The sequence below is a fragment of the Lontra canadensis genome, unplaced genomic scaffold (assembly GCF_010015895.1).
Source record: "Lontra canadensis isolate GAN:19392208 unplaced genomic scaffold, GSC_riverotter_1.0 scaffold122, whole genome shotgun sequence".
Classification (NCBI taxonomy): Eukaryota; Metazoa; Chordata; class Mammalia; order Carnivora; family Mustelidae; genus Lontra; species Lontra canadensis.
In genome coordinates this window covers 4,333,746-4,351,542 of record NW_022631116.1, presented here as the reverse complement: position 1 = coordinate 4,351,542, position 17,797 = coordinate 4,333,746, and the positions used below count along the sequence as shown (strand labels likewise).

The 17,797-nt window shown below is 59.9% G+C and overlaps 1 protein-coding gene across 2 annotated transcripts in view; it reads left to right on the top strand.

The window, feature by feature from the left end:
• RAI1 (retinoic acid induced 1) overlaps positions 1-17,797 on the top strand; it is a 117,232-nt gene that overhangs the window by 82,432 nt on the left and 17,003 nt on the right. Inside the window, exon 1 of one of the 2 annotated variants that reach the window (XM_032841209.1) lies at positions 9,072-9,157. The exons of the other annotated variant lie outside the window; for it this stretch is intronic. The gene's annotated coding sequence lies outside the window, so the exon portion shown is untranslated. Of the gene's footprint in view, positions 1-9,071; positions 9,158-17,797 lie in introns of those variants that run through there. 2 annotated transcript variants of the gene reach the window in all.

The following is a 17,797-nucleotide window of genomic DNA, read 5'->3' as shown; positions in this document are numbered from 1 at the left end:
GGGGGGGGGGGGGGGGGGGGGGGGGGGGGGGGGGGGGGGGGGGGGGGACGGGACTTGGCCCAGGCCGGAGGAGGGGCCCCCCGGAGCCAGGCCCAAGGACGGAGGCGGCGCGAGCTCTGACAATTTATGGACGCTCACACACCCTGCCTTCATTTTCGCTGTTCTGCTGATGTTATTAGCCAGGCACTAATGGGCTTAAATTTCACCTTAAACCATCCCCACTGTCCTCAGCAGATGACAAACGCTCAGCTCTCTCCAGCTCTGCGAAGCTGCCAGGCGGTCTCAGGCAGGCACCTTTCCCTCCTTCCTCACACGCCCTTCTGGCCCCCAAGGAGAGGCTCCCTGGGACCCCCCGGGCCTGGGGACACTTACAGGTCAGGGGAATTCCCCGGGGGTCTGTGGGAGCCACAGGGCAGCCAGGGCGCCACAAAGGGGAACTTTGGAGGAGATAGGATGACACGAGATGGGGAGTCAGGAGCTCGGGGGGAGGAAGGAGGGTGGTCCAGTGGCCCCTCCCTGTGGGGCCTGGCAGGGCTGCTCCCCTCTGAGGGTCCCCCAGCCCAGGTATCATGAAAGATAGCTGCAGAGGGGACCTGTGGGACCCCAGGAATGACCTGCCATGTTCTTACAAGCCTTACAGAAATCGTATTTTGCTCAAGTTAACAAAAATAGCAGTGGCTTTACTTGGGGCTAGCGTTGCCTTGCATCCACCACCCACGCATCCAACACCCACCCACCCACCCACTCATTCATTCATTCCACAGGCACGCGGCCCACAACCCCCTGGCTTGCCTCACATCCATCAAAGGCCCCAATTAGCTGCTGGACCCAATGAGAGAGAACAAGTGGGTGATCTCTAAACTCCGTTTATTTGAGAAGACAAAATCTTTCCAGCGGTGGCTCTGAGGGCGGGAGGGGAAGTGACAAAGGAGCTCAGGGGATGGGGGGGGTTGATACGTAGACCTGATGGCCCATCCAGTCCTCCAGAGGGGCGTGCTGGCCTGAGAAGGAGGAACAGGAATAAAGACAGTGCCTCTGCAGAAGAAGGGCAAGGTCGGGCTGTTTGGGGGCTTGCCTGTGAATGTTTCCACGGCCACCGCCTGCCACTGCCTTTGTTTCCCAGTGAGGGGCAGATGCCCGGCTTCTCTGCCAATAAAGCTGGCCTGGAGGGCGTAGGGCCCAGAGCCAGCCCCTTCCCATGGGAATCACAGTCCGCCCCCCACAACCCGCCAAGGCCCCAGCACCGGCCTCTCAGCACCATGCCCCAAGCTGTGCCCCAGCCCAGCCGGACAGCAGTGCCAGGGAGACAGGCACGGCAGAGACGGGCCAGGGAGAGGTGAGGTGGCCCGCCCTGCGGCCCTGGAGGACTCCGCTCTGAGCCTCCCTGCTGCCTGGCCTCCTTGCCCTTGCTGGGACTCAGACACGCGATCTGCCACCTCGGGTCTGACGGGTTCCGACACACCGGCTGTCATGAGCCACACTCGGGCTGGCGGTATGTACAGGAGAGGTTTTGGGGACACAAGTGTGACGGGAGCGGCGAAGCCGAGGAGGGGCCGGTATTGGCGGGTGGCTGGGAGAATGGGCTCTGGGCAAGCCCCGTGGCTTGTCCCTCCTTCTCCCCCTGCAGTATTTGGAATCGGCTGTTGAGTCCCGAGGTGCCCTGTTCCTGACATTTCTAGAATCTCACCCGTCCTTTCCAGCTGCCACCCCCCCCCCCCACCGTGCTTCTGGCTCCCCTTGTTGCTCTCAGGGGAACTGTCCTAGCTCCCTGGCCTCCTGTCCCCACCTTTAGCACTCCGTCGTCCATCCCTGCAGCCCAGGGAACGTAAAGCACGTGTGTGCAATAGTGCCACTCACTCCCTTCCTTGCCCTCTGTGGCTCCCCATTGTCCCTGTCTGTGAGATGGTCCTGCCCGCACCTGTGGCTAGTCAGGCTCAGGGTGAGCGGAAGCGAAGGCACAGGCCCAGAGACAGCAGGGCACGTGCTCTAGGGACGGTGTGTGGAGGCAGAGCAAGCTTTCAGGGACTCCCTGTAGGTTCCAAAAGTCTCCCTCGGGGGGATCTCTGGTGCCCACCGTCCTTGTTTGTGCCTAGGATCCTTGCCCTGAGTAGCAGACTTGGACCCGATGAGCTGAGTGGAAGTCTAAATGTTGCTGCTCACCAAGAAATGCCCTTGGCCTCCAGGCCTTAATGGTGCTGTCTGCAAAATGGGGATGCTCTTAGGTTCCTTTGCACAGTTCCTCTTGGAATTAAAATGATGTGGCAGGGAAGAAGGCACTTTGATGCCCAGCCTGTGGAGGGCACCCAGGAAATACAGGATGTAAAATCCCAGTGCCTGGGCAGCAGCTTCTGCTCCAGAAAAATCACAGCCAAGCACAAACAGTGCTCCCTCCTGGGCCTTCCTACCCTGGCCAAAGCTGCCTCCAGGAACTGAGTTCAAAGCTTTCAGATCCTAGGCCTGACCTCACAGCCATGGACTGTAATTAATAGTATCCGACTTCCCAGTATTGACCTCCTGTTACTGCTTCCGGCTTCTTATAAGCTGTGTGACTTTGGACAAGTGACCTTAGCTCTCTGTGCTTCTGTTGCCTCATCTGGAAGAGGAGTTCAGATGTGTAGGTTGCTTCCTAAACCAGGGCCCTGCACACATGAGCACTGTGGTGGTGACAGAGCACTTTGATGGCTGTTTTCTCCTCGGGTCCCGTGAGGAAAGGAACAGAGGCCCAGAGAGGTGAGGTGATTCACCTGGGGTCACACAGAAAGTCATTGTAGGGTCTCAGGGACTGAACGTTCTTTCCAAAGACTCACGAGGCTCTGGTCTGGAAAAAGCCAGCCCCGGAGCAGGGTAGAACACAGGGCCCTTTCTGAGCCCTCTCTCCGTGGGCCTGGGGCTGGAGGGGCCTCTGGCCAAGTCTGCTCCACCCGACTGGCCAGCTAGAGAACACAGAGACGGCCGAGCCCGCTCTGGCCGCTGCCTGTTGGTGCTGGGACCTCGTGTCTGCCCACCCGGGGAAGGCACCAGCTGCTCCTGGGGCCGGGGTGCTAGACCTGGGTTCCTGTCGCTCCAAGGAGCTCCCGCCACACACACACACACACCCCACCCCACCCCGCCGGCCCCACCTCCCAAGCCAGCTAGGACCAGTCAGGGATTTTCCTGAACTTTCCCTCTGTTATAAAAAATTATATAAATATTTACCCTTTAGAAATAACAGCTCACTTGTTGGGCCCTCCTCTGCCGGGCATGGCTTGGACGACCTTCCACTTTCTCAGTTAATTCTTACCCTCTGAGGGACTTGCTTTTCCTCCTGCTTCACCGACGAGGAAACTGAGGCACAGTGCGGGACTTGCCCACTGGGGCCCCACACAGCTCAGTGGCGTCAAAGCCAGGATTTGGCCACAGACACTCCTGGGCCACCTCTGTCTCAGCCAAGCCCAGATCCGACTCTGGTTTCAAGTTGTAGAATGTGTGTTGCCTTTGTTCTCATGACGGAAGGATGGGGTGGGAAAGGACTGGGACGTTCCCCACCACTGCAGGTGGGAAGGGACTGGGACGTTCAGTGACACATGGCGCCAGGAGTAGGCCGCAGGTTTATCACGAGCCAGTCCTGGCCTGTGTGTCCCCCGAGCCTGTGTGCCCAGAAGTGACAGTGCAGACTATATGGGGATTCCAGTTCGTATCCCACCACCTGGGGCCTCAGTTGCCCCACCTGTGAAATGGGGGCACAATCCCCATCGCGACCATTGCCCAGGGAGGGACGCAGGGATGCTGACTCCTCTTGGCAGTGTGGCCTCAGGCCACTCTACTGATGAGGCTGCGGTCATGTGACCATCTGGCCTATAATCCGACAGCTGGAACGAGCCTTGCCAGCCCGGAGCCCAAAACAAGGCTCTTTGCTCAGCCACCTTGGCTAGCCTAGGGGATGGAGATTAGCCATATAAGTTCTAAAATCTTCTTGTAGGAGTTATATGCTCATGGTAAAAAAAAAAAAAAAAAAAATAGAATACCCTCTCCCTTTTTATACATCTCTGCACACTTTCTTTCTTTTTTTTTTTTTTTTAAGATTTTATTTATTTATTTGACAGACACAGATCACAAGTAGGCAGAGAGGCAGGCAGAGAGAGACAGGGAAGCAGGCTCCCTGCTGAGCAGAGAGCCTGACTCGGGGCTTGATCCCAGAACCCTGGAATCACAACCTGAGCCGAAGGCAGAGTCTTTAACCCACTGAGCCACCCAGGCACCCCTCTGCACCCTTTCTACACTGTGCTCTGCTCCCCAACTTGAAGACTGTACCCTCTGTGCACGGAGCCCTTCCTTACTCTCCAGACTCCCCTCTGTGGAACTCCCCCAGTGTGTGTCCTTCATCCTCCTCATGTGAACACAGCAGGGGACCTCCAGGGTTTCACTGCTGCAAAGGACACCAGGGTCCTTGCCCTGGGAAGGAGGCTCCAGGCAGGCTGGGAGCAAGACCGGGGGGGCCAGAGGGCACATGCAGTTTTCATCTGGGTCTGTGTGGCCAGAAACCTCTTGGGAGTGATAGTGCTGGCTTGCTCCCCACATCCCCTCTTTCCCCACTCCCTGACTGGCCAGGTAGACACAGTGAGCCTCATCCACACCTGCCCCGGGCCTAGGAAATCAACGTGGCTCTTTCCCATAAGGAAACCCTCAAAAGCCGTGTATGGCTGAGGAGCCCAGCCTGGAAAGATTGGGAGTCCAGTTACTGTGCGGGCCCTGCACTCCTGAGCACTGGTGTGACCTCAGGCAGTGAGTTTCAGCTTTTGGAGCTTCCAAAATGACGTACACCCCCCCACCCCCATCTCCACTGGGGGGGCTGTCAGGAGGATGAGGTATGTAAATGCAAAGTGCTTATTGGGACAGGGCCTGGCACAAGAGGGAAGCCAGCAAGAACTGGGTGCTGTTTATTGTCAGTCTGGGGACCTTTGGGTCCCTAGGAAGGCAGCTGCTAGGGTCTGCCCCTGGGGTCAGTACTCGGATTGAGATCTGTGGTACCTTTGGAAGGGACCAGGGAACGGAAGAAGGCGTGGGGAACCTTCAATGGAAAGAGTGGAATCACTTTATTCCGGCTTCCCACTGTACTGATGATGACACCGAGGCCCAGGAAGCCCAGCCTGGAAGTGGTCACAAGCTTAGCAGCATGAAGCTGTCTTTCATTGGTTGTGTCGCCGTCCGGAAGCCAGGCCAAATGCAGAGTCCTAGGGGCTGCTCGCGCCCCCGTAGGGACTCAGCTCTGAAACATGAGGCTCAGAGCTGTCGAACCAGAGACTGATCCTAGGTCCTCATGACAGGACAAGACCTGGAGCCCCTCAGCGACCCCAGCCTCCAGGACTCAGTGGGACGAGGAGTGTCTGAGGGCTGAGTTCTCACTCCAGCTGGAGGAGCCCATGCTTCTTACAGATGCAGGATCCCAGGCTGCAGCCCTGGCCCCCCACATCAGAACCTGCCTCTTCCTAAGACGTGCACAGTGCTGTGTGAGAAACACTGGAACTCCCGCTGGGAAATGACGCACCTGCCATGGGGGACAGGACACAGTCTGGGGACAGACCTTAATTCTCAGTCCCAGAAGCCTCTCCAACTCTGGGGGGTATCATCATCCCCTGTAAAGCCCTACGTACCAGAAGACGTGCTCTGTCTCAGACACACACATACAGAGTATGGCACTTGGCCCTCACCCCCCTTGGACAGTGCCAGTGGGGGCTGCGAGGTGCGAAGCTCAGCGTAGCCTCCCGTCTCGAGGTAGCCTCGTAAGTGTGGTGGTATTAAAGTGGTTTCAGCCAACGGACTCTCGGAGCCAGTCAGTGACTTGCCCAGGGCCAGCCAGCAGATGGCATGCAGGAGTGGAATTTGAACCCAGAGCCATGCAGCATCAGGGTCCTGGTGTTTTCCGTCAGGGTAGGTCTGGGGGAGAATGTCGCCTCTCTGCACCCCAGAGCCACAGGGCCGGCTGCCTGGGAGCCCTCCCAGTTGGTGGGGGCCTGGCCCTTGTGAATCTGACCTCTCCCGGGAGCCAGAGAGGCCTGCCGCTCCCCGTGCGGAACCAACCAGGAAGGATTCTCCTAAACAACTTTCCAGAACAAGACAGCGCTGGGGTCAGACGGAGTTAGCTGTGAGCAGCTGAAGAGACTGTCTGCCCCGGATGGCGAGGAGAGGGGAGTTCTGGCAGGGCCTGGTGCGGCTGGAGGTGAGGCCCGAGGCGGCTGGGCCTGGGCAGAGGGAACTCGGGGTGCGGGGTGCGGGCCAGCAGGCAGAAAGGATTCTCTCTTCACCTTGGGAGAAACAGAATGCTATTCAGAATGGCCAGCCGCTGGACTCAGACAGTTGCCCTCCCTCCCTTTTTACCCTTAAGCACCCCCATATTTCACAACTGCGTGGAAGAGAGGGAGGGAAATCAGGCAGGAGGCAGCGGCCGCTGAAAACCAAAGGCAAATATTTTCCATCCTGAGGCAAGCAGGCTCAGGCCACCTCTGGCCCGGCCTCTGGGGCAGTGGCTGGTGGTTCACTTTCCCCAAAGGTCATCGCTTCTGGTCACCAGGCTACGTGTGTGTGGGGGGGTGGGGGGGCTGGTCAGGATTCCCCCCACAACCCAGGGATTGCTGGGGGCAGGAGGCTATCCGTCCAAGCTTTGCCCAGAAATGGAAGTTCCCTTCCTGGCAAGGGGGGCGGCCAAGGTAGTGGGGGAGGGGGAGGGCAGTGGTAGCCAGGAGGACAGGGTGGTCCCGTGGTCCCAGCTGTTCATCTGGTCGGGATCCCCCACTCCGCAGCCAGTCTTGGGGCAGAGACGCTTTTCATATCAAAATAGGGGCTGTTAGTGTATTTTGGGGGGGGGCAGGGGGCTATAACCCCCCAGAGTCCACCAGGCCCTAAATGAATTTGTAACTTCTCCGCCACAACAGCCGTGCGCATGTGCGCATTGGAAGAGCGGTGGTACGTGGTGTGTGAGATTTCTGTTTGGGCTACAGATGAGTACGGGAGGCCCATGTGTGGACTCCAGGCCTCCCTTACAATATGCAGCCTCAGGGGCGCCTGGGTGGCTCAGTGGGTTAAAGCCTCTGCCTTTGGCTCAGGTCATGATCCCAGGGTCCTGGAATCGAGCCCCCCATCGGGCTCTCTGCTCAGCAGGGAGCCTGCTTCCCCCGCCCCCCCCGCCTACTTATGATCTCTGCCTGTCAAATAAATAATTAAAATCTTAAAAAAAAAAAATATGCAGCCTCAGGAGCCAGACCCCCACCCGGGGTCCCTCAGCAGGGGGCCTGGCAGGTGACTGGATTTGCAGGAGGAATTGGGTGGGGGGAGTTGGTGGTGGTGGGCACTGTGACTTCTCTCTCCCGTTCCCCCACCATACCAACTCCCTGCCCTTTTCTTTCTCCTGAGAAAACCAGTTTTCTGAAATTTCCGAAGGAGCAAACCAGGACCTCATTATCTCGTGCCCTCAAGCCCCTGGGCACCTCCCTCATGCCCAGCTGCCGGGAAGCAAAGCAAACAAGCTGGAGGCCCTACCCACAGGCCCAGCGGGAAGGGGGGGGGACTGCAAAAGGCCCCCAGAATGGCCCCTTCCCCCACTCTGGAGCTCAGTTTCCACGGCTGTGAATTGAGAGAGGTGACGTCACCTCCTAGAAGGGCAATTTGAGGGTTAGAAGTAAAATCTATCAAGGCACCTTGGCCATAGGAGGGGGCCAGCCAGCATGCTGTCTGCTGCTGCTGCTGTTACACCCCATCAGATGGTCTGAGGTTACTGAGAACTTTCTAGATCGGAGGGTGGCCCCAGGCTCAGTAGGTAGGCTAGCAGTGGGCGTGGGGGTTTAGAGAGAATCCTGTGGAGAACCCGAAGTCTGCCCTGCCAGGCCCTGCGTGTGCTAGGGGGTCCTCTCTCTCCTGCCTCCTGGACCCGCCTCACCTCCAGGGCCGGCTGGGGCCCCCAGCTCCAGCTCCTGGCCCAGAGGTGTCATTAGATAAACCCCGTGGCACCTGCTGTCCTAACATCTATAGTCCGCACACATCTTCACCCCCCACCCCAGCCTGCCCCCCTTCTTACCATCATCCCAGCCAGAGGCGGCTCCCTTGGGGTGGGGGCCCGGCCCTCCCCCACACTCTAGCTTAGCTGGGGAGAGAAATCCGGCTTGGATTCCCAAATACGCCGTGTTCTTTCCTGCCACTAAGCCAGACGGCTCCTTGCCGCTGGAATGCCCTTCTCCCTCCTCAGCCCGCCAGTTCCTCCACAGTTTCCCCCTGTATTTTGCAGCCGCTTGTCTTTTACCCCACCTCGTTCAGCAGGGGGGTCGTCAGGGGGCCCTGTGCCTCTGGGTCTCCAGGATTGGGCGTGAGCAGAGTCTGGAAAATGTCAAGTGACTGATCCAGTCAAAGCCTGGAGGGGGTTTCTGAGCTCAGCCAGTTCCTCTGCTGCCCCCTCCTTTGGGGGTAAGGACAGGCTGGGGTTTGGGTGGGTGGCCTTTTGGAAACCAAGGTAATGGGAATGGACATGAACTTCCTGCTGCCTCATTCCCCCTGGAAGGGGGGTTGGGTTGGGGGGTCAGGGCTGCTAGGCGCGAAGGGGAAGGGAATGGGAGCGAGGGGGCGAGGGGGGCCCTTAAGGAGGCCAAGGCCTAGAGGAGGGAGACAAGGCTGGGGAAAGAAGCCCCCCCCCCCTCCCCGTGCGCCTTTGGCACGGGCATGGGCGGGGTCCGCCTTGAAGTTGGTGTGCAAGCCCGCTGCTGTTTAAATGGTGTGTTTGTTTGGAGTGGCTCGGGGAGGAGGCCGAGATGGGGGAGGCAGCGCCCCACTTGGCGCCGCCGCCGCCGGAGGGTCGGTGTGTTAGAAGCTCCAGCTTTGTCGATGACTGAAGGGTGGGCGTTGAGGAGTGAAGGGCGAAAAGCAAAGGGGGGCTCGGCTCCCCGGCCTGGCCGCCCCCTGTTTTGCGGAGGGAGCGCCGGAGCCGCCTCTCGCAGTCACGGCGAGCAGGGAGGGAGGCGAGGGGACGATAGCGCCGGGCTCCCCGCCCCCACCCCACCCGGTTCCAATATTTCGCAGAAAGGCACGCGGCTCCTAATCGGTCCTTTCCAGGCTGAGATTTAGCCGCGCGATGCCCGCGCAGGGGCGGGGGCCGCGGGCCGGGGGAGGCGCTCAGAGGCCGGAGCCGCCGAGCGAGGTGAGGAGCCCGCGTCCTCGGCTGGTGGAGCGGGCGGGCGGGCGCGCAAACCCGAGAGGCAGATATAGAAAGGGGGGCAGGTTAAAAATAACCCTCTCCGGCTGGGAAGCTCGCGCGCGCTCTCTCGCCTCGTTCGGTGCCAGAGGACTCCAGGGGAGGTGGCGTTGGGGAGGGCAGCGCGGGATTCCCCCTCCTCCGCGGGGCGGGGTGCCCGCCTGCGCGCCGCGGCTGCACGTGTGCGGGGCCGCGCGCCCGGGCCCCCTGTACCCGACCGGGGGGCGCCCCCTCCCCAGGCCCGGGCGCAGCTGGCAGCGGACCCCGCCCGCAGACCCGCGCGGCTGGAGGGAAGCGCTCCATTATTCATTATTTACGAGCGTTAATAGGTTTGAGGCACGAAGGGTGGGGGTCGAGGGCGCCGTGGGGACCGCGGCCTTAGGGGAAGGGGTGTGGGGGGGAAGGGAGCAGGGTAGAGGCGGGGCTGCGGCGCGGGCCGCGGGCAAGAGGTCGCCGCCTCGGCCCCGGCGTTCCGGGCGCACCTCCACCCGCCGCCTGCTAGCAGCCGGGTACGGGGGCTGCGCCGGGCTCCGGGAGGGAAGTGCGGCCCTTTGATTGTGCCCCTCGGCCTCTGTCCTCCGCGTCCTCGCCCTTTCGGAGCGGTGAGGAGGCTCGTACGCCCCGCCCTGCGCGCCCCTCGCGGCCGCCGCCGCGTCCCCGACGCAGCCAGGGCCTCATTTATCATCATCTTTGGTCAAGTGGAGTGTGCAAGGAACAGCTGCTTCACTCGGCTGACTTCCGAGGGCGGATACAGCGGGAATCAGGGAGATGAATGATGGGGGCTGGGGGGGCAGAGCCCCCCCGGGGTCCCAGCGCAGGCAGGAGGGAGGCGCGGAGCGTCCAGCGCCGCCTCCGCCTCGTGGCGAGCGTAGCGCCCCCCTTCCTGTCTCTCCCGGCGCCTCCAATTACCGCGGATCGCGGGCGCGGGGGCGGGGGGGCGCCCCTGGAGGGGGCCGGGCACGGAGAGGCACTGCTCGCGGGCGGAGGACTGGCGGGCGCGCCGCTGGCGGAGCCCGAGGTCGCCGTGACCTTGCTGGGGTCAGCGGGTTGGGCTGCGGAGGAGGCGGCGCGGCGTCTTTGGTGGCGCTTTCCGGATTGGCGCAGAGGCCGGGAGAGCGGGCGGGGGCGAGCGGGGGGTATGAGGGGGGGGAACACAAATAGAAGGTGAAATTTTACCTGCCCCTGAGGGAGTCCTGCGGATTTTCTCCCAGCAGCAGCAGGCGCTCTGCCTTTGTCTTACACGGCTGAAACATCTGTTGCAGAGGGGCGGCGAGGCCGCAAACAACCCCCACACACCCCGCGCGGCTCCCCCGTCCCCAGCTCGGCCCTAGCCGGGCTCCCGGACTCCCGCACCTCGTTAACCCTGCGCGCGCTGGGACGCCCGCCCGGCAGCCCCCTGCCGCAGTACGCACCTCCCCGCCTGGGACCCCCTAACCCCCGGCTTCGGAGGGGCTTCTCGCGGGGGTGCCTAGCGGCCCTCCCCCGACTTTCAGTGGCCACGTAGTATCCATCGGGGGGGCGGTGGCGGAAAGGGTTAATGGCCTAGTCGCAGACCCTAATTGTCAGACCTGGGCCCCGCTTCGTTTCAATTACCCTAAGTAGAGACTGAATGCGCAATTAACGAAGTCAGCTTGCCAACTGGAAAGCCGTCCCCGCTTTCACATTGAGCAGAATACTCCACCAGCTGACTTGGACTAAGCAATTTCCTCCTCTCTCCCTTTCTCTCTCTCTCTCTCTCCCAACCCCCTCCCTCTTTTTCTCTCTCCTTAATAATAAAATTATACCAAGCAGTTTGCGGTGTGGCAGGCGGCCAGAAAAGCGTTTCTTTAAACGCCGACGTCTCACAATTAGGCAGCAAGAGGATTTGACACGCCGTGGCGGCCTGACAGGCGGCTTCCTCCCCTGGGGGCTGGGGGGAGGGGGGGCTCCAATTCCCCGGCGCCCCCAGGTGGAACGGGGCTGGGAGGGGCTGGCTTGCTGAGCCTCCCCGACGTGAGGGTGCTGCGCGGAGTGGGTGTCAAAGGCAGGGAAGGGAGGGCTTGTTCCCACCCAGGCTGGGGAAGGAGGGGGACATTCTCTGGCCCCTCCAGAAAGCTGGGGTGTCCAACAGGAGAACCTTGACCTCTCCCTTGTTTTGGCTTCCAGCTCCAGAGTTCATTTTCTGGTGCACCAAGGGACCCAGAGCTGTAGAGGGATCTCAGACCTGCTGGATGTCCTGGACAAGTCACCGTCCCTCTCTGGGCTTTGGTTAATCTCTCCAAAACGAGGGGGGAAGCTTGACCTAGAATATGCTCTGTAGAAAGTGGCTTCTGGTGGCTCACTGCTGCTGCCAGCTGGCCTTGTGGGCAGGAGCCAGAGGGAGAGGTAGGCAGCACCAGGTCAAGAAACCCCTCTCCAGCCTGGGCCACAGACCAGTGGGCCCCAAAGGCACATGGGAGAGTGCCAGCCCCCCAGCAGCCGCATGGGCAGGTAACAAATCATGGTGACTTTGACTTTGCAGGATTGCCAGGGATTGGTGCCGTGAGAACCGGGGGGGGGGGGGATCTGACTATTGGCAGCCGGCCCCCCCGAAGTGGGGGAGGGGAGATAAGTGCAGGTCTCCCACTTGCTCTCTTCTGCCTCCAGCCTCATTGGGCTACTCCTTCCATCTGGTGGGCCCTCACCCTTCCCTCACTTAATTACACCCTCCTGCCAGCCTCCGCTGACCACCTCTACCCCAACCTTGCACCCTCCTGGGTGTTTGTCTGCCTTGGGAGGACAGGGGCCCTGCTGCTTTTTCCTCTGTATCTTCAGCCCCCAACTCCACCCCACCCCATCTGATTGTAAGCTGTATAGAAATGGGCTTGGTGAGGGAGTGGTTGTGACTCAGGGGGTGTGGACCACAGAGCAGAAGCCAGGGCTTTTCTTCCTGATTGGCTACTGCATCAGTCGTGGCTGGTCTTCAGGCCTCTCTTTGGGCAGCATCCCTTAGAGCTGTGAGGAGGTTAAATGATGCACCCAGGCTAGCGCTCAACCCCTCACCCATCCCATCTGCCCAGCCATCTGGGCAATATTTAACTGGCAGCTAGCCGGGACAGTTTCTGCGCTTAGGGCGTAGGACCAAACAGATGAAGAAGCCCCTGCCCTCATCAGGCTACATTCTGCCGAGGGCGGTGCATGTAAAGCAGCTCATTATGCCATTAATTATGTAATTACCACTGTGATAAGTGCCACCAAGGATCCCTGCAGGGACCCAGCAAAGGGAAGGGGGGATCAGCAGGGCCTCATCTGGCATCTGGGGTGGAATGGCCTGAAGGCAGGCCTCCTGCCTTCCAGCCTTTGCGGCTCCCCCACGGCTGAGCACCTCTGAACTTGACCTTCCCTGAAGGGCCCCAGCCGCTCAGGCCCCACTTCCTCCCTGAGCCCGGCCTGGGAGCTCAACCTGCAGCTCCACTCCCGCTTCCCTGGTCTCGGGACTTCTCCCAAGGCCCAGGGAAGGTTCTGGCTGCTCCCACTGTTGTCATTCCTTCACACTGAACGCCTGCCTGCACCCTGGCCACCTGCTAGGTGCCCAGACTCTGCTCCCGACCAGGCCCTGGCTCTGTCCTTGCAAAGGTCTGTGCGGACCAGTTACGCCGGCTTTCGACACCCAGGAGCTTGTCATGAGTGGCAGCCCACAGACGGGCCCTCTTCAACTCTGGGGTGTTAAACTTTTTACTTGGTCGGTAACATTTATTAAAATGAGAGACTTCCCTTCTTATTTAAACAAAACAAAACAGATCTCCGAAACTGGAGCCCTTGTTCCCACGAGGCAGCAGCAGTTGGCCCCAGTTCGGCAGGGCGCCCCTTGCTTTATTTGGGACCTGGGACCCTCCCTGTGTCTCCATCCCCACCTGCTGGCTTCACCCAGGTGCATTGCCTGCCAGGCCCAAATGAATGAGTGGTTGTGGCCATAAGCCCCCCTTGCCCACCCAGTTGCTCTCTTCGCTGCCATCGACGGCTGGTTCTGGATATTTCCATAGGATTAATGTGACATGGACACGTTATTCATTCAATACATATTTCTTGTGCCGGGATATGGGGATAGAGCTGTGAACAAAACGGGCCAAAACACCTGCTCTCGGGGAACCGTATCTAAAGGAGAGACCAGCTGTAAAGCCAGCCACGTGGCTTATGACAAGGAGAGGAACACTTGATAGAAGAGCAAGGGGACTCTTCCAGGCACAGTGGTCAGAGTGGGGTCCCTGGGAAGGTGACACGAGCAAAAGTCTTGGAGCCCAGGGAGTGAGACGCGCATAGATCAGAACGGTCTTCATCTTCCCAGCTCAGGAAGCAGCCAGACAAGCTAGTAGCTGATGAGACCACTTCTCCAGGGAAGTCAGGGTCCCTCGGGGCCTGCGGGGTGTCCCTCAAGGACAGGTTGGGGTGAGGGGTTGGGCTCTCTCTCACATTTGCCTGCCCTCAGAGCTGTCAGACATGCAGATCCTGTCTCATCCACATTGCGTGGCTGCCCACAAGGCCGGGAGCATCTGGGGGCTTGGTGGGGGGCATCTCGAACAGACCTGGAGGCCTCTCCGCCCTGCCTTGTGGGTCCCCTCAGACGCCCACAGCAGCCTCTGAATCAGTGCGTTGATTTGCTGACCCTGGGGTCCCTGAATGGGTGGGCAACCAGACCCTAGCCCTCCTAGGAGTCAGGACGCTGCCCCCCCGCCAACCCGGTCCCCTATTGTGCTCATTTTGACAGCGAGGGGGAGAGGTGATGATTTCTTTTTTGTTGAATGGTGAATAAAATGATCTAAAAACAATTACTGTCAGTAAGAGACTGGTAAGTACCGAGCTGATAGGCCAGTCTCCCCCCTGCTCTGGTCTGGGGTGGGGGGCCGGGTTCTGGAAGGCCAACAGCGCAGCTGCTGCTGAATCCTGTCCTGCTGTCCTGTTACCCCACGATTCCCAGCGGGGGACAGCTGCCTGGCCACCCAGACCACGAGGCCAGGTCCGGGGGCCCGTTGACCGCTGCACCTTGAAACCGGATGTGGGGCACTGGGGTGTGGCTGTGGAGTGGCCCTCAGCTTTAGAAGTCAGCCTTCTGGGGAGACCTGGGTCCTGCCAGGTCTGGGCTGTGGGACTCCCCCAAGTTACTCCTCCTGGAAATGGTGTTGTGGCTTCCTAACTGGGCCTGGCACTTCCAGAAACTAGCACAGTCCACACAGTCCACACTCCACACACCCTGCGATGCCCCAGGGGCACCCTCCTGGAGGTTGGACCCCGAGGACGGGATCTTCACGGGCCTTAGGAGTGTCTCAGAGGCCTCTGCAGCTGGGGCCTTGGAGGAGACTGCATTGGTGGGCTTCAAGGGAAGGCTTTCCAAACGTCTGGGAAGTCCAGAAGCCTCTGTTCCCTGTTGAGACTTCCTCCAAAGAGCCCTGAGGTCCTGCCTCGCCTGGGGTTCCTAGCCTCAGAGACGGAGGCTGGCTGGGGGCTCGCCCCACATCTGGAGAGAGGCAAGGCGGTCTTCCCAAGGTTTGCCCTTCTTCCCTGTAACTTGCCACTGGGTATTCAGGACCTGAGCCCCCAGGCCCTCCCACCCGAGGAGGCCCTGCTGGGGTGTATGCTGACCCCCATGGGGTTCTCCCATGGAGCTTGCATGGGTGCCCGTGAATGAGGAGCGGTGCGTGTCAAGTGTGTTGGGGGTGCTGCCCATATGGGGTGGTCTTCAGTGGCCCTCCTTTGAGGTAGGGGCTGCCTTGTTCTCTGGGATTCTTTATCCCCCAGGATGGTCCCCTTTTGCCCTAGCAGGCTTGGGTCCCTCCCTCCCCACCAGCGCCGGGGGGGCCAAGGACCCCAACCCTTCCCTAGGGCCTGCAAGGACTGAGTTGTTTTATTGTGGATTTCTTGGAAGCTCATCCCTTCCCCTATTCAAGCCCGGCCCTTAGGATTCAAAGTAGACCCCACAGCACAGCAGGAAAGCTGGCTAGTGATTTATCATTTTAATCGAGGTTTCCTACTTAGTATTCAGCACTCACCACGGAGGGATGGGGAGGCCCAGGGTGGTCCTACCTTCTTCACTCCTAGCTGGACAACCCCCCCCCCCACCTCCCCATCCCCTGCCTCCTGACCTGGGTAACTTTCTCCTTCTTCCTAGTTCCCAGGCCTTGAGTGGGTTGGGTTGTCACATTTTCCCCTGCAGCTACAAATCAAGAAACCGGGTCATAAAACAACCTTGGGTAAGTGGGTGGGATGGAACCAGTGGCTTCACAGCTGCTGCTGGAGAACGGAAAGCTTCCTTTTCTCTTCATCCTCTCCCTCTCTTCCTCTCTGTCTCCCACCAGCCCTCTCCCTCAGGGAGACTTCCAGTCACAGCCTCCCAGCTGGGCTCCACTGGGTCCCCGTGGGAGCTTCGGCAGCTCTCATCCACCCTGCCCGGGGTACTGGAGGGGCTGTGGGCCCAGGGACCTCTCTCTCAGGCTGCCCAGGGACACCAGTTACCTGGGTGACAGCCAGTGACCACCACTGCTCATAAGTGGACTTCCCTGTGGGGTCTGGCTCCCTGAATAAGTGGGGGGGGGGGGTCCTGGCCTGGCCTTCAGGTCCTCAGGGGCTGCAGAGGGCCCCTCTGCCCTCCCCTTCCAGCACCTTCTTGCTGCCATGCTCCAAGATGCCTTTTTTTTTTTTTTTTAAGATTTTATTTATTTGACAGAGAGAGATCACAAGTAGGCAGAGAGGCAGGCAGAGAGAGGAGGAAGCAGGCTCCCTGCTGAGCAGAGAGCCCAATGCAGGCTCCATCCCAGGACCCTGAGATCATGACCTGAGCCTAAGGCAGAGGCCTTAACCCACTGAGACACCCAGGCACCCCTCTAAGATGCTTTCTTGTAGGTGGGAGTTCTTGGTGTGGGGTCCGGGGAAGGGAACGTGCACTCTGGGTCTGGTGATCTGGCAAAAGGAACTGCACTGTGGGTAGGCTCAAAGGTCGGTATTTTGCTCTCTGAACCTCATCTTTTTTCCCTGGAAGAGCAGAACAAAGTGTTACTGAGCAGACCTGCACAGAGTAAGCACTCTGGCCAATGCCAAGGGTGCCCCTGCCACCCCTACCAGTGCCTTTGACTCGAGGGCAGAGGGCTGGGCATGGCATGTCCCCCGCCCCACTTCCTGCCTCATGGGGGGGAGCGGCAGTGAGCATCAATCGGTAGCTCGGGGTCTGCTCTGCTCCCTCGGTCCAGGGGCCTGGGACGACTGCCCTTCAGGAGTCCTCATAAGGGACTTGTGTCCTAAGCACTGTTTATCAGGTGCCTAGAGGATGCTCAAGGCTGACTTCCTCTCTCCCCCCAAGAACTTCAGAGATCAGGCTTTGTGCGGACCCAGTGTCCACAAGAAGTGGACATGGGAAGCAAGGATGGGGAGGTGGACTAGACCCGAAGGAGCCCCGAGAGGATGTGTTAGAGGGTGTCCTCCCTGGGCCCCACACCTCCCTCCAGCTGAACCCGCTAAGGCCAAACCCCCCGGGGTCTGTCCCCGCTCTGCCCCCTCCCCTGCCCAGGTTCAGAGGTCACCATCTCTGCCAAAGGGGCCGCCTCCTGCTGCCGCCTACCTCTGTCTGCTGCCTGCCTCTCTTCCCCTTCCTTGTCCTGTCCTAGTGCTCTTGAAAAGTAATCATAATCATAATAATTAATAACAACAGAGCCTGTGGCAGACCTGAGGCAGCTCTTAAAGAGGCAGTGCCCCATTTTCTCCTGGCAGAGCTGGTGGGCCTCATTGGCTCTGGGAGCCCAGCTTTGATGCCATGCCTTTGTTCCCGCACCCCCCCCCTCCCGCACCCCTCCCCCGGGGGGTTGGAGGGTGGTGTTGGGGTGAGCATTTTTGCCTGCATTCTCCATCAGGCACTGGGCTTCTCGTATTTTAATTGAACTGTCTTCTCTTAGAGATAGATGCTTCCTCCGCACCCAGCTGCTCGGGTGTATTGGGAAACCCGCCTTTAATACAGCTCGGCTAAATTAAAAGACACAGCAGCTGGACTGATTAAAGCCGGGGAGGGGGTGCGGGTGGGGGGAGAAGGACAACACTGGTCATAGCACTCTCTTTTTAAGTAATGTTTCTGGTAATGCATTTTGGAGAATGTGAAGAAAAATAAAAAATAAAACATAAAAAAAGCCGGAGAAATGTTAATGATATCCACAGGACACTCAGCAGGAAATGGGAGCGATCTGGGACTAATAAAAGCCGAAATGTAATTTGTGCAGATATATGAGGCTCCTGTCTCCAGAGCGGGGGGCCTGGGTGGGCGCATTCCGGGCTCATAAACACAGGCTGGGGACGGAGGCGGGGCGCGCAGTGCAGTGGCCCCTAGAGCGGGCTCTGCTGGCCAGGGGCTGCTGCCAGGCGGTGACACCCAAAAAAAAGTGACTTCCCCTGCCAGCCGCCTTGTGTGCCTACTCATTTCCTCTACCCAAGGGTGGGAGGGGGCCTGCCGGCACCCTTGTCCGCAGAGCTGCCTCCCCGGCTGAGCCACCGAGCCAGAACCAAGTGCTGCCTCCCGCTCCTCTGGGCCGAGGCAGCGTCACCACAGCAGGCACCTCACGTCACGTTGGATCCACGCCACCAGGGATGGGACTG